The 20,628-nt window shown below is 43.9% G+C and overlaps 2 long non-coding RNA genes across 2 annotated transcripts in view; one reads left to right on the forward strand and one right to left on the reverse strand.

Annotated features, from left to right (window-relative positions):
* LOC308473695 overlaps positions 1-20,628 on the reverse strand; it is a 54,313-nt gene that overhangs the window by 11,452 nt on the left and 22,233 nt on the right. The gene's annotated exons all lie outside the window — the stretch shown is intronic.
* On the forward strand, positions 5,977-14,136 carry LOC308473767. The gene is made up of 3 exons (XR_013984299.1): positions 5,977-7,830; positions 13,445-13,552; positions 13,639-14,136. It is a non-coding gene; the product is annotated as an uncharacterized lncRNA (long non-coding RNA).

The raw sequence follows: 20,628 nt of genomic DNA on the forward strand, positions 1-20,628 counted from the left end.
AAGAATGAGAGATTGAATTGAGCTTGTAGATGCCTGAAAACACTACTGCCTGAAAAATATGGAAGAACAAAAGCTTTCTTATAGACTCAATGCAGCCATCAGGAGGAGTTTTGTTTTGTTTTAATCTTAAATTTGGCCTGGGGGGCTTTTCTAGTGGGGCTGTTACAGTCGCACAAATGCTCCAAATTTAGACTTCGAAACCCATTCTGCTGGAATCAATAGATGAGATATTTGAAGACTAAACATGGTGAAGGAGGGGGCCCAGTGAAAACAGCTGCAAATGTGCCACAGTTAGGCTTCGGGAAAACCTCTTAATGACTCCAATAAGTTAATTTTTTGAAGTTTGTGCATGGAGACAGGGAGAGAGGAGTCTCCACAGATGAGGAAGTCCACATGAGTCGGACCTGGTCAGTGATAAAATGAAGCACGGCTGTGGATAGAGAGAACTATTTCCCTTCTTCTTCCATAATCCTAGAATTTGGAAACAGGTCAATGAAACAGATAGGCAGCACCTCGCTTGATTTGACCCAAAAGGACACACACACACACACAATTAATTTGTAGCATTGGCTGCCACAAGAGGCAACAATGCCACTGGCTTAGATGGTTTCAGATGGGGACTAGATAGAGGACAAATGGTTATTCAGAGGCAGTTGCTAAGTGGAAGCTCCATGTTAGGAGGCAGAGTGAAACTGCATATCATTTGTCAGAGAGAAATGGCACGGGGTGGCACCTTCATGACATACCCGAGAGCTCAGCCAAAACATCTGATTGGATACTGTTAGGAGAAAGGGTGGTAGACTATGGTGGTGGACCTTTGTCTGACCCAACAGGGCTCTTCCTTTATTCTTAAAAAGTATCCATCCAGCATTCGCATGAAGAAGCAGGACTCATTAGGGCTGGGCATACTGTGATGTCAGTGTTGTCAGGGAAGAGTTAGAGTTAGAAGTTCCCAGTTTTCCAGAGGGAGAAAGTTTTCCCCAATGGGGGGAGGAGAGCAGTGAAGCTGATAGAAGAAAGCAACAGGAACAACAGGGAGGGACCGGATGTTCACAGGAAAAGCAAGGGTTAAGTTATAGCTCAGATTCGGAGGAGGGGAGATACAAGCCAGCTCTAGCCAGGTTAGAAAAAAGAGCGGGAAAGCGAAAGAAACGACGCGGTCGCCATTTTGAGAGTTGCTGGTCACGGAGAAGCAGAGCTCAGAAGGTACAGTCATACCTTGAGTTGAATGCGCTTCAGGTTGAGCGTGTTCGAGTTGCGCTCCGCGGCAACCTGGAAGTAACAGCGTGCGTTACTTCCGGGTTTCGTCGCTCGCACATGCGCAGACGCTCAAAATGAAGTCATGCGCATGTGTGGAAGCAGCGAAACGCGACCCGCACACATGCAGACATGCCGTCGTATCTTGTGTTCCATTTGGGATGCGAACGGGGTTCCAGAACGGATCCCGTTGGCATCCCGAGGTACCACTGTATCTGAAATAAGTGACTCTGAGGAATAATAGCTAAAGATAAGAACCGTTTATAATATTGTTTGTTAATACGCAATAAAAAGTTATAAAAGAACAAGAAGCGTTTGTGTGGTGATCTGAAGAGGAGAATGACCAGTCCTGACAGGTGTCATAATTTTTGACCTGGCAATACATTGCAAATCATGATGTGCTTGTGTGCTATGCAAAAATCACGATGAGGGGGAAATGGAGAAGCCAGCCAATGCCTCTACCTAGCCCCATCCTTATTTCAGACATGATATATTGGTATATTGTGATGCTTAGCTGGTGATATATCATAATGTTGAAAACCAGATATCACCCAGCCCTAGGGCTCACCTGATGTATCACAAACAGGCTTGCACTGTCTTGTAAACAGGATCCTATACTAAACAAGAGATCTTTCCCAATCTGCATCTCTACTGGAATTGTTTTTAAGATGTTCTTATTGTTCCACCGTTTATGTATTTGCCGCCCTGGACTCCTCTGGGAGGAAGGCTGGGATATAAATTTAATAAAATAAAATTTACCCCATGAAACCATCTATAACAAGAGCCCACTGGCAAGGTCTGTCTTTTGGAAAAGCACTTCGGTTCCAAGGGATCACCTGATTTCCAGGAGTGGATTCTGGGGGTTTTCAAAGGACATGTGCACTTTCCACACTAAGAAGCTGCAAAACGCAGCTGGGAATTGCGAGGCCTTGCTCATTCAAAGAAAAAGGGCAGGGCTTTCCACTGTCCAGGTTGCTCCCCTGGATATAAACAGGTGGGAAGTCTGTATGCTTCACCTACATAAGAGTTGCTTGATTTATCTGTAGTGTGCAGTAATCTGCAGTGTTGCGTTAGGGCTAAATCTAGCTGTGCTTAATAACATATTCCATCATAAAGATTAATAAAGGCAACGCTGGAAAAGAGGGCATACTACATTAACCTCAGATGCACTGCTTTGGAGAGACTAAATTGTATTTGTTTACCCAACAGAGCTTTTCCCCCCCAAGCATCATACCAGCAGAATAGCTTTCCTTTATTTCTTAGTATTTGTGTCTTCAGTATCTACCCTCATTTTGCTCTCTGTGTACCCATTTGTATTTAAGGATTGGGTGGAATGCATTGTCGTAATTCAATGCTATACATAAAATGTTGATGATCTTTTGGTCGTCAGCCTGGGCCAAACGGCACAAGTTGTTTTGGAAGAAAGTGGGGGAGTTGTAAGGCCCCAATCAGCTAAAATTGTCCCCTGCCTAACTGCAGGGGCGATGTTTTCAGGAAATAGCACATTTGCGGGCAAAAAAGGCAATTGGTTGTGTTAAATGTGCTCCCCACAGGCACCATCAGTATTAAACAGCTGGGTCTGGGAGTCAGTAGTTAAATTTCCCACAATGCCGCTGAAGCGCTTTCTATGGCAAACAGCAACTTCACAGGCTAAGAGTCACACAGTATATCAATTAGTAGATCAATTTGCACGGAAGTTTCTGATCCTAGATGGCTGCCGCACCAATTGGCTGTCCACTAGACCAGCTCAAGACCTGGAACAGGAATAGCCCTGGTGCAATGGGCAGTTGGCAAACTCAACTGAGAAAATGGAGAAAGGTGCCTCGGAAGTCGAACGTGTTCAAAAACAGAAGCAATTACTTCCGGGTTTTCGGCGTTTGGCTTCTGAAACGTTCAGCTTCTGAGACGCTCGAAAACCGAGGTTCCACTGTACCAATCATTCAGATGCCAAATTATGTAATTTAGGTACCCCCCCCACGTGCTAGAATTGATTGCTCGATGACTTGCTTTATTTCTGTGTTCCAAAATCTTATTAATTTCAATTCTACTCCAGTCAAAATAACAATCCCTTATACAGCAACTGCAATATTAACGAATTCTGTTCGTATTGACACATTAAATGATTTATAAAGCTACAGGTGAAGCATTCAAACTATATCCTTGTTCTTCCTGTGTGAGGCCATTATTCTGTCCGTGATGTTTCTAACTGTCCTTGTAAAATACTATATCTATCTTTTCTTGTTTGTTGCTGTTCTCCTTCATGCGTTGGGCGGAGCTAATATCCCATTGTTGTTTCAGAAGTTCTCCATTGCTCCACCCCGTGCTTCATTGTTTTGCAACTTTAACAGCAGCTGCAAAAATCACACTGTCCCAATAAATAACTTGTTTTCGCCATTTTTTCCTTTCAGCCCGGAAAGGAGAGTGATCTACAAATAACTCAGTCATGACTTTCTCAATGTTCAGGGGAGCCACTTTTCAATTCCCTGTTATTATTTATAGAGCTTCAGATTTAAGAGACAGATTTTGACCTGAATAATAATTATAGTAGTAGTAGTAATAATAATAATAATAATAATAATAATAATAATACCCTGGCCATCTGACTGGGTTTCCGCAGCCGCTCTGGGCAGCTCCCAATAGAATACTAAAACATGATAAAACATCAAACATTAAAAACTTCCCTAAACAGGGCTTCAGATGACTTCTAAAAGTCATGGAAGTTGTTTATTTCCTTGACATCTGATGGGAGGGTGTTCCATAGGGCGGGTGCCATTGCCAAGAAGGCCCTCTGCCTGGTTGCCTGAAACTTCACTTCTCACAGTGAGGGAACTGCCAGAAAACCCTCAGAGCTGGACCTTAGTGTCTGGGCTGAAAGATGGGGGTGGAGACGCACCTTCAGGTATACTGGGCCAAGGCCGTTTAGGGCTTTAAAGGTCAGCACCAACACTTTGAATTGTGCTCGGAAACATACTGGTATCTCTCTCCCTCTGAGGAAACATTCAGGAAAGCCAGTAACTTTAACTTTGAAATATACTCGGAGTCAAGAGTGGATTTCATGCTCTTTATTCAGCTCATAGTGGTGAGGAGGAGTGGAAGTTCTCCCAGAATGTCTGCTTTATATATATTATTTACACAATGGGCCCCATGTGATTGGCTAATTCTGGGATTCTCCTGTAGGCCAATCAGGTTGCGGTTTCACTTCCACCTGGAGCTGGATTGGGTGGCTCCTGTGGAGTAATCAGACTGCTACATTCTGGATCCTATTGTTCTAGGACCAATCAGACTGCTGCATTCTGAATCCTATTGTTCTAGGACCAATCAGACTGCTGCATTCTGAATCCTATTCATCTCAGTACATAACAAATTTGCAGCCCATTATATTCCTGCATCTCTCTTTCTCTCTCCCCAGCAGCCATCTTTCCTTCAGTTCTCCTCCTCCTCTTTGCTGCCTCCCAGTCACATTCCAGATTCCTAGTCTCCCCGCTTCCCCTGCTCTCTATTTCAGAAAACCACTGCATTACGGTGACGGGTGGCATCACAATTCTTGTTCTTGGCAGTTAGAGACTGACTGGACTATAGGAATTACAGTCCATAAAAAGTGAGTAGGTACATAGATTCCCACAGGGAATGACAGTGAACTGTACAATGCAGAATGGTGAGGTGCCCCTGTTCTTTTTCAGCATGCCCAGTTGATTCCCGTCAGTACCACAGCTGAATATTAAGCACCTTTGGGAATAGTAAGCAGCCATGCATCCTTCTCTGATAAAGCTCCAAGAGCCCTTGATGGAACAGTGGCTGAAAATCTCCTTCAATCTGATTTTGTCAGACAACACCGACACATTGGCAATGAGCTCACCAGCTGCTAACTGCATTTCTATGGATCTCAGTTCATGTTCATATCTATCTTCTGATGTCCTCCTCCTGTAGGGTCGCTGTATTTCAGAACTCCCCGAAAGTTGTTGAGCTTTTTTTTAATATTAAATTTTCTGTTTTACAATTTATAATACTCATTTAAAAATCCTTAAAATATCAATGACTTCCCTTCTTCTCTTTCCATGGTTTGTTTTGCATATCATAAATCCCTGCATATTTTACAAGAACTAAACAATTTAGTATTCCTTTATTACATCCATCAAAACTTATTTACACTATTGAATTTATCTTAATGCTGCCAACGTTTTCAGGTGTACACAATTTCCCCCCATATACAGTGGTACCTCGGGTTACAGACGCTTCAGGTTACATACACTTCAGGTTACAGACTCCGCTAACCCAGAAATAGTGCTTCAGGTTAAGAACTTTGCTTCAGGATGAGAACAGAAATTGTGCTCCGGCGGCGCGGCGGCAGCAGGAGGCCCCATTAGCTAAAGTGGTGCTTCAGGTTAAGAACAGTTTCAGGTTAAGAACGGACCTCCGGAACGAATTAAGTACTTAACCCAAGGTACCACTGTACAGTCATACCTTGGTTGTCAAATGCTTTGGTACTTGTACATTTCGATCGATCGAAACCCGGAAGTGAGTGTTCCGGTTTTTGAACTTTTTTTGGAAGCTGAACGTCCAATGTGGCTTCCGCTATTATTTCTGGCAGGCGGCACAATCGGAAGCCAATCAGAAGCCTTGGTTTCCAAACGTTTTGGAAGTCAAACAGACTTCCGAAATGCATTCTGTTTGAAAATCAAGGTACGACTGTATTCAATAAATGATTTCCAATTTCTCTAATTTGTTGTTGAGATTTTTTAAGACCAAACTCCAAAGTTGTGGGGCGGAAAAAGTGCTGCCTTTCAGAAATCCCTTCCCTGGACATCAATTCTGCCTTTGAAATCTCAGTAATGTCCAGGGAAATCTGGACATATGGTGGCCCCTATCCTCTTGCTACAGCACAGGCCACCCAGTGAAAAACACAGTTAACTGCAGATATATTTGCATGTAACAGATTCAGTGGTCTCATCTTCTGGGAGCTTCACAAGCCTCTGAGAGCAGCCTCCAGGCAGGTTGGACTTGCTGAACTGTCTGTCAAAGCATTTGCATAGCACTCATCTTTCCCTCAATTTCCTTCTTGAATGATAACCTCCCCACATAAGGTTTTAAAAGCTGGAATTGCAGAATTTGGAATTAGCTAGTTAAAACATACAGCTGCTCAAGAACTTCCATTGCTCCTTAAAGGTAAAGGTAAAGGGACCCCTGACCATTAGGTCCAGTCATGGCCAACTCTGGGGTTGCAGTGCTCGTCTTGCTTTATTGGCCGAGGGAGCCAGCGTACAGCTTCCGGGTCATGTGGCTAGCATGACTAAGCCGCTTCTGGCAAACCAGAGCAGCACACGGAAACACCGTTTACCTTCCCATCGGAGCGGTACCTATTTATCTACTTGCACTTTGACGTGCTTTCGACCTGCTGGGTTGGCAGGAGCAGGGACCGAGCAATGGGAGCTCACCCCGTCATGGGGATTTGAACCGCCGACCTTCTGATTGGCAAGTCCTAGGCTCTGTGGTTTAACCCACACTTGCTGAACTGTCTGTCAAAGCATTTGCACAGCACTCATCTTTCCCTCAGTTTCCTTCTTGAGTGATAACCTCCCCATGTAAGGTTTTAAAAGCTGGAACTGCAGAATTTGGAATTAGCTAGTTAAAACATTCAGCTGCTCAGGAACTTCCATTGCTCCTTAGAAATCCATAAAAGTTGTATTGGGTAGCTTAGCCATGTCTTCTGCAGGAGCTAAAAACTAGGTTAAGAATTCACTGCACAGTTAGCTTGCAGTACAGTGGTATAGATATCTACTCAGAAGTAAGTCTCTTTGTGTTTAACGAAGCTTACTCCCAGATGTGGTGACAGGATAGCAGCCAAGGCTTTGATTTAGAGTTGGCATTGGAGGGAAACAGGGATCTTTTGAAGACTCTCCAAGTGTCCCTATTTTCCAGGGATGTTCCTGATTTAGATAAGCTGCCCCAGTTTCTGATTTGATCCTAGAATGACCTGCTTTTCCTTAGGATGTCCCTATTTTTATTGGAGAAATGTTGGAGGGTATGATGGAGGGTATGTTAGCCGTCTGAAGGCAATCCTGTATAGGAAAGGTTTTTTAAAAATGTTTTATTATGTTTTTATATATGTTGGAAGCTGCCCAGAGTGGCTGGGGAAACCCAGTAAGATGGGTGGGGTATAAATAGTAATATTATCATTATGGAATGGGACGTCCCTATTTTCATCAGAGAAATGTTGGAGGGTATGTCTTGTGCCTTTAACACACAGGCAGGCAGAAATTTGATAGGTTACGCCTTTTCTTGTGTGGATCTACAACTAAGAGAAAAGCATCACTATAACTGTGCTTCCTCCAATTTTATGTTATGCCTTGCCCCGCATGGCAGCCATTTTGTATTATGCCATGCCGCCATGGCAACTATATTGTGACTGGTGCCCACAGCACTCCCTCAAAATTTGAAATGTGCCCATTTGTCCAAAAAAGCTGGCAACTGCTGGTCTATGGTTTTAATGACTCTTGTTTTAATGCTAGGTTAATTACGATTTTTGACATAGTTGCTTTCTTTTTTCCTAGCCCACCTGGGACCTTTTGGTGAAGGGTAAGTAAATAGTAATGATGTAGTAGTAGTAGTAGTACTAATGAAATTTGGGGATAGGAAAGTCTTTTCTAGCTGCTGTAGGAATATGTTTGCCATCTGCAAAATGTCTCACAAGCTTTGGCTTGTTGTAAGTTTCACCCACAATAAACACAAGTGGAAATGTTTCATTGCATTCTGTGCATATGTTCCTCCAGGTATCTTACAGCTTTCCTTCCTTAAAATCATTTAAAAGCAAGCACTCAGAAAATATTTTGCTTCTACGTGACATACCTACCATCAGAGAGAGATCTAAAAGGGTGTGCTTCTCTGCCACTTTCCCAAAGATTAGCATTTTAAATGATGTTTGCATGATACAAAAAGTCCTGCTAATGGCTTAAAACTCATCTATATGTAAATTGAATAACCTTCCAAAGATGAGAAAAGAGGGCGGCGGGGTGTGTGTGTGTGTGTGTGTGTGTGTGAATGATCAAACCTTAAACTCAGTTTTGGTAAAGCCGCAACTTATTGTGATGTGCTGAGTAACATGAGAACTTCTTGTGATGTGCTGAGTCACAGCTATTTTTTCAAACTGTTGGTTGATTCTTGTTTAATGGTTCCTGTTCCTTATCCTGTATTAATTTTGTTGACTATTTATATATAGAGAGAGAGAGAGAGAGAATTTCAGTGCTCAATGGTGTTTTGTTTTAACTGAGATTTTTGATCTTGTGCGTTACCGTACATTATGGAAACTATAAGGTGCTTTGAATATTGTCCGTGTCATCAAATTAAAATGACTGGGCAACTTTGGAAGCTACCTAAGTCTTCCGCATAGGATGAAATTCCCTGTGGATTAATAATAAAGTAGATCTAGTGTATGCATAATTGTAGCTCCAGGGCTTTGACTGGGATGCAGGGTAGACATCCCAGTACAAAGTAAATAAACAAACTTGCTCTCCATCCCAAATGTGCAAAAATCCCGGGGAAGAAGGGGTGACAGCCCACATTTGTGAATTTCAAGGTGTCACCTCTTTTCTTTCTTGCACTTAAAACATTAAATTTACTCACAGCTTTTTCCTCACTCCTCAACTCAATATTTTCTCCAGTACCAATAATGAAGCTCCACTCAACTCAGTTGCCCACATTCTGGGTAAAATCCAGTTCACTTCAGTCTGGCCACAGGACTGAAACTGCCTTCTGTCTGAGTTTATAATGAGAAGTTGCTACAGGGTGACACAATTGTCTTTTTCTCCTCCTTGTAGGCTTTCCTTGATTTATAAAGAGCAGAAATCTTTGGACATAGAATTCTCGCTCCCACAAATACAGTGGTGCCCCGCAAGACGAATGCCTCGCAAGACGGAAAACCCGCTAGACGAAAGGGTTTTCCGTTTTTCAATGCACTTCGCAGGACGAATTTCCCTATGGGCTTGCTTCGCAAGACGAAAATGTCTTGCGAGTCTTGAGATTTTTTTTCGCTCCCCCCCCTTTTTTCTAAGCCGCTAAGCCTTTAATAGCCTTTTAGCAGCTAAGCCGCTAAGCCTTTAATAGCCTTTTAGCAGCTAAGCCGCTAAGCTGCTAAGCCTTTAATAGCCGCTAATCCACTAATAGCGCTAATCCGCTAATAGGGTTGCTTCGCAAGACGAAAAAACCGCTAGACGAAGATACTCGCGGAACGGATTAATTTCGTCTTGCAAGGCACCACTGTATTTGCACAATGACTTATTCCTGGGTAGAATTAAAGGGGGGGTTCTCATTGCCTTTGGTAGCTATGAATCAAATATCAGGGTCCCAATTCATTGGGATAGCGCAGAGAACAAGCATGATGAATTGTGAGCTAATTACACGAGAAATCTTGATTTACACTGTAAAATGTCAATTTGTTATTTTGAGGCTATAATTCACTTAACATGTCTAACAAATCCTATTTCCTGAAGTGTCTGCTTTAATGGTATCTAGGAAACAGTTGCTTTTAGATGCAAATCATTTGCAAATCGCCTCTTTTCAATTCTCCGGATGGGACTTTTCACATTCAAATCTGATTAACCTAGGTGTTATCAGTCCCGTTCCGAAAGCTGAAATGCCACCGGGTTTAATTACAATTTTCATCCCCACAAAAATAAATATATGGTGAATTACAGTTCAGTGACAAAATGTTTTGCTCAGAAAATTTCAGCGGCTCTCTGATTATCATACAGAGAAAATAGTATGCATGTGTGTGCACAGAGGCAACAATCTACGAACCATTTTCAGTAGCCTACCACTAACTGAATTGGTCTGTAAGTAAAGTTAAAGGGACCCCTGACCATTAGGTCCAGTCGTGGCCGACTCTGGGGTTGCGGCGCTCATCTCGCTTTATTGGCCGAGGGAGTCAGCATACAGCTTCCGGGTCATGTGGCCAGCATGACTAAGCTACTTCTGGCGAACCAGAGCAGCGCACGGAAACGCCGTTTACCTTCCTGCCAGAGCAGTACCTATTTATCTACTTGCACTTGACATGCTTTCAAACTGCTAGGTGGGCAGCAGCTGGACCGAGCAACGGGAGCTCACCCCGTCATGGGGATTCGAACCACTGACCTTCTGATTGGCAAGTCCTAGGCTCTGTGGTTTAACCCACAGTGCCACCCATGTCTATGCCTAGTCCTAATCATATTTGCTTATACCACTGATCTCAATGGATTGCTGGGATAGCTCAGTTGGTAAAGGCTGGTACTCATAATCTCAGGGTCACATTGGGCAGAAGATTCCTGCATTGCGAGAGTTGGACTAGTGCGGTGTTTCCCAGCCTTGGGTCTCCAGCTGTTTTTGAACTACAACTCCAATCATCCCTCGCTAGCAAGACCAGTGGTCGGGGATGATGGGAACTGGAGTCTGAAAACAGCTGAAGACCCAGGGTTGGGAAACACTGGACCAGATGACTTTACAGTTCTATGATTCTAGTACAGTCATACCTTGGATCCCAAACACCTTGCGTGTCCAACGTTTTGGCTCCCAAACGCTGCAAACCTGGAAGTGAGTGTTCCAGTTTGCAAACATTCTTTGGAACCCAAACGTCCAACGTGGCTTCTGTGGCTTCCGATTGGCTGCAGGAGCTTCCTGCAGCCAATCGGAAGCCGCATCTTGGTTTCCGATCATTTTGGAAGTTGAATGGATTCTGTTCGACTTCTGAGGTACCACTGTATTTTTATTCCCAGATCAGTTGGGTAAGATTTCACCTAGGCATGTTCACTAAGTTAAAACATAAAATAGAAACATATTTACAACAAAAACATTAAATAAACATTAAATAGCAAAATACTAGCACATACTTTTAAAACGGCTGCATATCCCCACTGCTAACACTTTCAAAGTTTCCAGGAACAATGTATTTCAAGCATCAAATACCTGAGCGAACAGGAATACACAATGTAGCCCACAAACCTTGCAAGTTTCTAAAGCATTCTCTCATTGCATCTTGCTCAGTTAAACACCTGCAAAGGTTGGAGTGGGTTTTAAGAGTTCATGACCGTGGGGGGGGGGGGGAGTAAAGTAAATTCAATAAGTTCAACAAAGCTCAGCTGAATACATATCATCCACTCAAAAAACGGCACTGATAATTTTTCTTAGATCCCTGACAATGTTTAGATTCTTTTTTAAAAAATGGTTCTTTTCAAACATGATCCCCTTCACCTCTGTGTTCTTACACAACCAAGGAAAATTCTATAGATGGTATCCAAATGTAATTGTGTATGAGATGTATGGATTCTCCCCTTTACACAAGGCCGGTCCCCCATTTTTTCCTGACCCCCTTCCCCACCACAGCCCTCCGTGCCCAGTGGCGGAGGAAGGGGGTGCGGGGGCTTCAGTGCGCCTCAGATGTCATCACTGCGGGTGGTGACAAAATGTGGTGTTTTTTTTAAAAAAATGGACTCACAAAACCTTTTAGGAGTGACGTGGTGACTTAGGCACCTGCAGGTTCCGCACTGCCTGAAACAGCAGCGTGGGACTTGCGCCTGCCCATCGCTTCTCCCTCAGCCGCCCTAGAGCTGAGGGGGAGGCAGCAGAGATGTTCCAAGTGTTGGAGAGGCTCACCCCGCCCCCATGGGGAGATTGCCCCGCCCCACAAGCAGATTGCCCCGCCCCCATGGGCGTGGATCACACTGCCCCCAGCTGCAGGACACGCCCCAGCACCAGGCACCCGAGTGGCTAGCTACGCCGCTGTCCATGCCCACCTAAAAGGCGCCACCTTAGGATTGGAGGACCCTCCAGAACATTATGGGATAGGGGAGTGGAGCTGCAGTGACTAGGAAGGATTGTATTCCCCCCCCTCCGCCCCCCTGCCATGAGAGCGCAACTCTTTTCCATTCATATAAAAGCAGATTTGGGATCAAAGCACTGGGAGCGAGTACTATGTATTTTCAAAAGCAACCAGGGTGGGAGGCAGGTCTTATACAGAACATTTCAGCACGTGAATTTTACATTAGCCAAAGCTTTCATTGTGTTGGAAAGGTGAGATGCAACAGGGAACCTCCTTTTGGAATTCTATAGGTCTCACCTGACCTTTGTAACATGATAACATTTTGGTCTCTCTCTTTTTTAATGGTTTTGCACTATCCCCCCCCCCCAAAAAAACAACAACCCTGCCTTGAGCAATGTGGACTTTTGTAGAATCCATAACAGAAACATGCAGTTTCTCTTCATGAGTGGTCCATGTTCCAGGCTGTTTGTTTCTCTCCCCCCTCGCTGTGTGTGTGTGTGTGTGTGTGTGTGTGTGTGTGTGTGTGTTTTCTAGCACTAATAAGCCAGGAATTTGTTTCTCCTGTTCTTTGAATGTGTTCTCTTCAGAGACTGCTACAAACTCTAGGATATCTGTGCAGCGCTGGCATCTTTTTTTTTTTTTTTTAAGCTGGGGGAACCGCACCTTTTCAAATAAATGATTTTTTCACATAAGCTTAACATGTGCAAATTTATGTTGTTTTGAAGTGCCAAGTCGGGGGGAGTGTTCAGTACAGCGTTTCCCCCTAATGCATTTTGTCCTGCAATTTTTATCCTGTCTTCGCTCACGAGAGGATTTGCTCAAAAGCAGTTTGCTTTGCAGCAGCCAGCTTTTTCTCCCCCTTTTCTCTGCTTTGCTTTTATAATTCTCAGCCTCATTAACTCTCCGTTGCTTCTCCTCCAATCTTCTGGAAAAGTAGCTGCTCTCCCTAGTCTAAAAGCTTCCTTAAAAAATAATACTTTATTCTGTAAAGTAACCTAACCCTACCGTGCCTGGGAACACGGGCTTTTGCTATACAGTGGTACCTCAGGTTACAGACGCTTCAGGTTACAGACTCCGCTAATCCAGAAGTAGTACCTCAGGTTAAGAATTTTGCTTCAGGATGAGAACAGAAATCGCACAGCGGCGGCACGGTGGCAGTGGGAGGCCCCATTAGCTAAAGTGGTACCTCAGGTTAAGAACAGTTTCAGGTTAAGAATGGACCTGCGGAACGAATTCTTAACCCGAGGTACCACTGTATTTTTGCAGGCCAACTGCCAGGGATATGGTTGAGGGCATAAAAGCATGAGCTAGCCCTTCTGTATCATCACTTCCCCCCCCCCCCGCCCCCAAACACACATACTTCCAAGAGAAATGGATGGATAATAGAATGTGTTTTCTGTTCAGAGCAGGCAAGCACACTCACTGCCTGAATGAGCCCGGGTCAACTTCTGAAGAAGAACAATAGCAGGGACTCTTTTTACCTGAAACTCAGAACTTGTGAACACCGTTAATGTGAGTCACAAGGCAGGGCGGGGGGAAGCCATTTTTACAATTGAATCTATGTGCTTTCTTTAAAACCTTTTTCATCTGTTTTACAGATGTCAGAGAGATGAAAGTGGTGGGCTGCAGAGGGACGGTTTCATTTCACATCTCCAGGTTTGGCTTAGAAAATATATTTATATATTTTCTCAAACTACACCGTTTGCGAGAGTGTATGCTAGACAGCATCTTAAAAAGCAGAGACATCACCTTGCCAACAAAGGTCCGTATAGTAAAAGCTATGGTTTTCCCAGTAGTGATGTATGGAAGTGAAAGCTGAACCATAAAGAAGGCTGATCGCCAAAGAATTGATGCTTTTGAATTATGGTGCTGGAGGAGACTCTTGAGAGTCCCATGGACTGCAAGAAGATCAAACCCATCCATTCTGAAGGAAATCAGCCCTGAGTGCTCACTGGAAGGACAGATCGTGAAGCTGAGGCTCCAATACTTTGGCCACCTCATGAGAAGAGAAGACTCCCTGGAAAAGACCCTGATGTTGGGAAAGATGGAGGGCACAAGGAGAAGAGGATGACAGAGGATGAGATGGTTGGATAGTGTTCTCGAAGCTACCAGCATGAGTTTGACTAAACTGCGGGAGGCAGTGGAAGACACGAGTGCCTGGCGTGCTCTGGTCCATGGGGTCATGAAGAGTCGGACACAACTAAACGACTAAACAACAATAACAACAACATGGTTATCAGAGGGTCAGCTAGTGGGTTTGGGAAGGTTAGCTGTGGTGGCAGTGGGAGAATGCTACTGCCACATCCTATAGCCTGCAAAATCATTGTGATCAGAGGGAGAGGCAAAGGGCAGCCTTTTATTTTCTTATTTATTTTACCTTGCATGCACACCACAGAATCAGAGAACCATAGAGCTGGAAGGGACCCTGAGGATCATCTAGTCCAACCCCCTGCAATGCAGGAATCTCAGCCATAGCCCCATGACTGATGGCCATCCAACCTCTGCTTAAAAACCACCGATGAAGGAGAGCCCAAAACCTCCCAAGGAAGACCGTTGCACTATCAAACAGCTCTTACTGTCAGAAAGGTCTTGCTGATGTTTAGTCGGAATCTCCTTTCTTGTAACTTGAAGCCACTGGTTCAAGTCTGACCCTCTGGAGCAGGAGAAAACAAGCTTGCTCCATCATCCATGTGACAGCCCTTGAGAGATTTGAAGATGGCTGTCAGATCTCCTCTCACTCTCCTCTTTTCCAGGCTAAACACGTCCAGCTCCCGGAGCTTCCGGTTCAGCGAGACTCTAACACAGGCGGGGATTTCTTCTTTGTGGGGAATCCCGAGCTTCTTGGAGGGAAATAGGGGTTCCACAGGGCGCCGTGGTCCCCTGAAAAGTATCTGGTGGGTGTCCAGTTACATTTGGTTCCCGCAGAGCCAAAACGCGGAACTCCCGGCCGTCAGGTAGCCCCGGTTTTCGGAGTGAAGAGCACGGCGGGGGCGAAGCAGGCTGAGGGAAGCCATTACTGCCTCCGAGAAAGCGAAGCCCCGAGCCTGTAAGAGAAACGCTGGATTCTCAAGGAAAAGAACTTCGGGCTCAAGCGAGCACTTAAACAATTAAGATCTTATCTAAGGAAGGGCTCGAACAAAAGAAGGTTGATAAGAGCTCAATTCCTATCTGGAGTCATTAAGGACGCAGGGAGCTAAACAAAGCCGAGGAAAAAAAAACGTGAGTGACGCTGGCGGCTAAAATTCTTCTCCCTCTCCAACTGTTGGTGACTATAATTGAAGATAAAAAAAACTGGTAAAAGAAGAACTTGGGGGGGGAGCAAAGAGACAACATTTCGCTATTTTTTGCTATTCCTAGCCCTCTTGGCAACGGGAGGAGGAAGGGAAAACCTGGTTTCTCTTTTGAAGTACTGTTTAGTGGAGGAATTTACTGTGTTTAGTGGAGGAATTTATTGCGTTATTGGCTGGGCTCAATTACTGCTTAATAGCCATTATTTAGCCACTGTTTAACAAAAGAAAAAAGGAGAAGACAGGTTTGTCCTTTGTGGTAATATTTTCTCCTTTTGGAAATAGACTTTATATTACGATGGACACTTTGAATGTTGGTGACCAACTTTAGCAACTCTACAGTGGCGTCATAGCTATTGTTTTTGGGAAAATTGGAAGAATTGGAGAGAGAGGAAGGACAGTTTCATTTTTTCTCCTCTCCTTTTCTTGTCTCCCCTCCTCCTCCCCCCTCGTTTGTTGGACGGTGGCCCTCTGGTGGGTGGAAGAGAATTGGCAACTCGGCCTCCCTCCTCCTTTTTCTCTTTCGCTTCCTTTTTTTTTCTTTTTGGTATCTGTTGATTCATAGAGTGGACCTGGTATTTATGAAGGGTGAGCTCTTACTTTTGGAAAAGGGGGAATTTTCTGGACTTGATGAAGCTGTTTTATGACTTGCCTGAGCGCTCAAAGATTTAGGTTGGTCAGAACTTCCTTTGGGATTTAGCCCAATTGAGGGCAAGAAGAGGAAAATAGCTACCTTACCTTACTTTACTTTGACAAGCAGAAGACCATATAAGGAATAGCCCAATTGGGGGCATGAAGAACTAGACTCTACCAGACTCTACCTACTCAACCATTTTCTTAAAAGAGGAAAAACTTTGAATATCCCTGGGAGGACTTCAACTTAACTCTCTTCCTTTATTGCAGTTTTGAGGTTATATAAGGTCCCTTTTCCTTTCAACAATATTTTGATTAATGAGTTATAAATCTATTAGTGCTAAATATATGGAATATCTACGGACTTAAGGGACCTACTGGATTGGAACTTGCTCTGTAAAACATTGGGGGAACTGACATTTATTATTTGATTGATAGTCTCTGTGGGGAGCTGGGGATCTTAATTTTGGAATAGGCTTCTAAGTTTATCGAAGTGGTGCAATAAGATACATACGTTTAAAATGTCTCACGTACAAAAGAAAAGTGGAAACGGGGGAACCCCGGGAGAGAGAAAAGCGTCTAAGCAAGAATCAGACTTTAGGGCCGAAATATTAAAAATGTTTGCAGAAATTAGACAAAGTGAGAAAAATCTGGAAACAAAAATAGAACAGGTAGATCTAAAAATTGGGAAAATGGATAAGAAAATAGATGAAACAGTAAATGAGCTTAAAGGACAAATAAAAGAGGTATCCAGAAGGACACATGTATTAGAAGAAGGGCTGAAAAGGGCCAAATTAGAAGTGAAAGATCTGAGACGGGAGGAGGATAAAACTAGAGCAGGACTATTAGAAGCTAGTAAAGCTCAAGAAGAAATGTGGGACGCGATTTCTATGAACGAACTTCGGCAACGGGAAGTTAATTTAAGGTTGAGGGGAATACCAGAGAATCAAGGGGAGAATATAAGGCAAAAACTGATAGAAGAATTGGCTAAGTGGTTAGAGCTTCAAGCAGAGGAGGTGGCAAGTACGATCCAAAATGCTTTTAGGATGAAAGTAAAAACGACTAGAGCAAAAAAATTTCCAGGGGATTGCCTCATAACATTTAAGGATAGAGATATGAGAAATCTGGTATTGGGAAAAAATAGAGAAAAAAGATTGTATATTGATGGTAGCTACATAATTATCTTTAAAGATATTCCAATCAGACTGTTGAAACGGAGAGACCCTTACAAATCACAAGTGCAAATTCTTAAGAAGAATAATATAGAATTTAAGTGGGAATATCCGGAAGGGATCTCTTTCACTTACAAAAACAAAAAACATAGGATGACCAGCCCAGGAGAAATAGGCAAATTTCAGAGAAAATACAAAGAGTTATGGATAGAGGAGGAGGAAGGAATTAAAGGAGCAACAGGTGGAGTGGAGATAAAGGGAGTGAAGGAGGTGGGGGAGAGTGGGAGGACTGAAGGGAAACCAGAGGAAGAGGAAGAGGGGGAGGAGGAGGAGGCGGAGGAGGAGGAAGAGGAGGAAAGATTATAACAAAATATTGGAAGGGAAAGATAATTTTATAATTTGATAACAAGATGGCATTAAAAATATGGAACTGGAATATTAATGGTCTGAACGACAAAAAAAAACGGAACAAGGTGGAACAATTCTTAAAGAAAAAGAACTTAGATATAGTCTGTCTGCAAGAAACGCACGTGGCAAAAAGGCATAGAAAAATTCTGATAAATAAAAGACTTGGAAACGAATTCATATCCTCAGACAAACAAAAGAAGAGGGGAGTGGTCCTATATATAAAAAGTAAAATAGAAGCCAAACAAATCTTTAAGGATGAAGAAGGGAGAGTTATCGGGGTTCAAATCAATTGGCAAGGGGAGAAACTAATAATTGTGGAATTGTTGGAATTCTGCCTGGGTCAGAGGAATGTGCCACAAGCGTAGGCACCGGCAGATATTCCTGTCGACCTCCCCGCGTCTCCCAACCTCTGCTGATAAGCAGGCGAGGTCCGGCGATTCTTCTCAGATGTATGAGAGGAACACACCGTTCTTCCTCTCTCCCCTTTGGTGTCCCCAGGGAGGGGAAAGAAGCAGACAGAAAACTATTTACATCATTTATTTCTGCCTCTTACATCAGTACAGAGAATCATGTCTGCACTCGACAACAGCAAGAGAAAACTCCTCCCAAGTACATCCAGTACGGGTCATATGACACACACACACTGAGCTAACATCCGGTGCTCAGTACAGAATGGACTGCCCCTTTGTTTCCATGGCAACAGTCACAAACATCCTGTCTGGCTTTCCAGCCACAAGCAGCTGGCTGAGCTGCTGGAGCCTTTGCTTGCTGCAGCATTGGTGCTTTATGGTAACATACTCCCCCTAAAGTATCAATGTGTGCTGCGAGCAAAGCGTCATCCAGAGAAGAAAACAAACAGTTGTTATATTTATAACATTCCCCTGTTGTTTCAGTTCCACCCTTGGAACTACCCGCCACTGGTTTAACCAATGTACCTCTCTGGTTGTGTGACTTCGCATTACCTTGGTTAACAACTCTCTGTTGTGCCTTTGTCTCTGACTCAGACACAGCTTCAATCTGTCCTTGGTCGTTTACAATAGCAACATATGCAAGGTTAGCAAACTCCTTTGAATACCTCTTGAGTGGTACACCCTTCGTTGCTCTCTCAGACCTGCGCATGAGGTGCTGATCATCTCTGCTCACTGGTTCAGCCTCTGGACTCTGTTGAGAACCAGTAGCAATCAGTGGTTCATCCTCCTCTTCTGAGGGTCTAGTCATTATGTGAGATTTCCTCTCAATGACTGTGACAACTGAGCTGTCTGAGCTATCGCTGTCATCATCAGTACTACTGAACTCAATAAGATTAAACTCATCATCATCATCAGAATCGTCACCTGTGGGAAATGTCTGTATTATCCGCTCTTGCTTTGGAGCACTCTCTAGGAACTTTGTGAGAATCACCTGACCAGATTCAGACAAAATTACTCTGTAGAGACCTTTTTCATAACCCACTAAAATGCCTCTGGCATTCTTTACTCCACCTGGAGCTTCTGTTCTCACATGAGACCCGAAAACCTTGAAATAGGCAACAGAAGGTTTTCTATTGAACAGCTTCTCAAAAGGAGAACATCCCAACTCTGTTGAGACTTTTCTCAACCACACATGAAGATAGGACGCTAGCGATTCGGCCCAATATTCATGTGGCAAATGTGAACTCAGCAATTGTGCATTCATTCCCTTTTGCAATTCTTTGTTCACTTTTACACAGACCCCCCTGTTCCACGCTTCTTGCGAGACTGCAACTTTATGGTCTATCCCTTTTCCATCCAGGAACTTCTGAAACTTCTGTAACAGAAAAATTTGTTTGTCATCTGTGAAAAGACAATCAATGTTAGCATCATGCATATTTTTAACCTTGTCACAAAACTCCTGAAACTTTTCTAAAGTTTCTTGCGGTTTCTCCATCATATAAACCCAAGAATAATTAGTGAAACAATCCACACACAAAAGGTAAAATCGTGCACCGCCTCTAGATGGTTCTAGAGGACCAATCACATCAGCATACACCCGCTGAAATGCTCTGTCGACCTTCTTCGTCACCTTCCTGGTGCTCACACTGGTCTTGGTCACCCCTGCAAGAGAGATTTCGTTAGAAACAGAAGAATTACATTTCATGTAATCACTTTAATCAAAAGTCAACAAATACAGTCCATCTTTCTCTTTGGCAGTAAGAAACAGTTCTCCATCTTTGTAGATCTTGCAGCTTTTAGCATCATAGGACAGTTTCAGTCCTTTCTTTGCAATCTGCGACACGCTCAGCAGATTAAATCTCAGTTCTGGAACCAGGTAAACATCATTTATAGTCAAGTTCAGACTCTCAAGATACACAGTCCCAATTCCGGTTGCTTCCAGCTCCTGACCGTTGGCCTGTTTCACAGTGAAGCTTTGCTTCATCAACGTCGAAAACAGTCCTCTGTGCGGGCACAAATGTTTTGTACAGCCCGTGTCGATTATGAACGCGTTCCCAACATCTGGCGTGGTTCCTTTCGCCATCATAGCCTTTGCAGGTTTCACCTGGCACTTGGTACGGCTTTTGCCTGACGCCTCAGGCTTCGTAGAGCTGCTCTTTGCTCTTCTTGACTGGCGCGGCTTCTTACAGTTTCGCTGTAGATGCCCAGTCTGTCCACAATTGTAGCATCGGACAGCACTCAATGCTACACCATGCTCTCCAGTAGCATCAGCAGTGGGGGAATTAGAACTCTGTTCTTCCCTCCCCCTGTCTTTTTCTTCCAGTGCAGCAAGTCTGTCGTGTTCATTCAGGACCACAGCACAAACTCTCTCCGCGGTCAGCTGCGCGGCCGGTAGGGAACCAAGCTGACTGGCAACAACCTTGTAGGTACGGCTAAGGCTGTTTATCATCATGAAGCAAAACACTTCCTCCTGAAGACGGAAATTGCGTTCCACCATCTGTTGACGCAGAAACTTCATTTCTGTCAGGTGCGCTTGAACATCTCCATCAGGCGCAAGTCTCAGATTGGTCAATTTCTCAAAATACAGCAACGCTGAAGAACCAGCATCTCTCTGATGCGTTGTACGCAGCGTGTCCCATACCTCTTTCGCATTTTCTAAATGCTGAACATGCACCAAC

The sequence above is a fragment of the Podarcis pityusensis genome (genome assembly GCF_964106645.2).
Source record: "Podarcis pityusensis genome assembly, chromosome: 3".
Lineage (NCBI taxonomy): Eukaryota > Metazoa > Chordata > Lepidosauria > Squamata > Lacertidae > Podarcis > Podarcis pityusensis.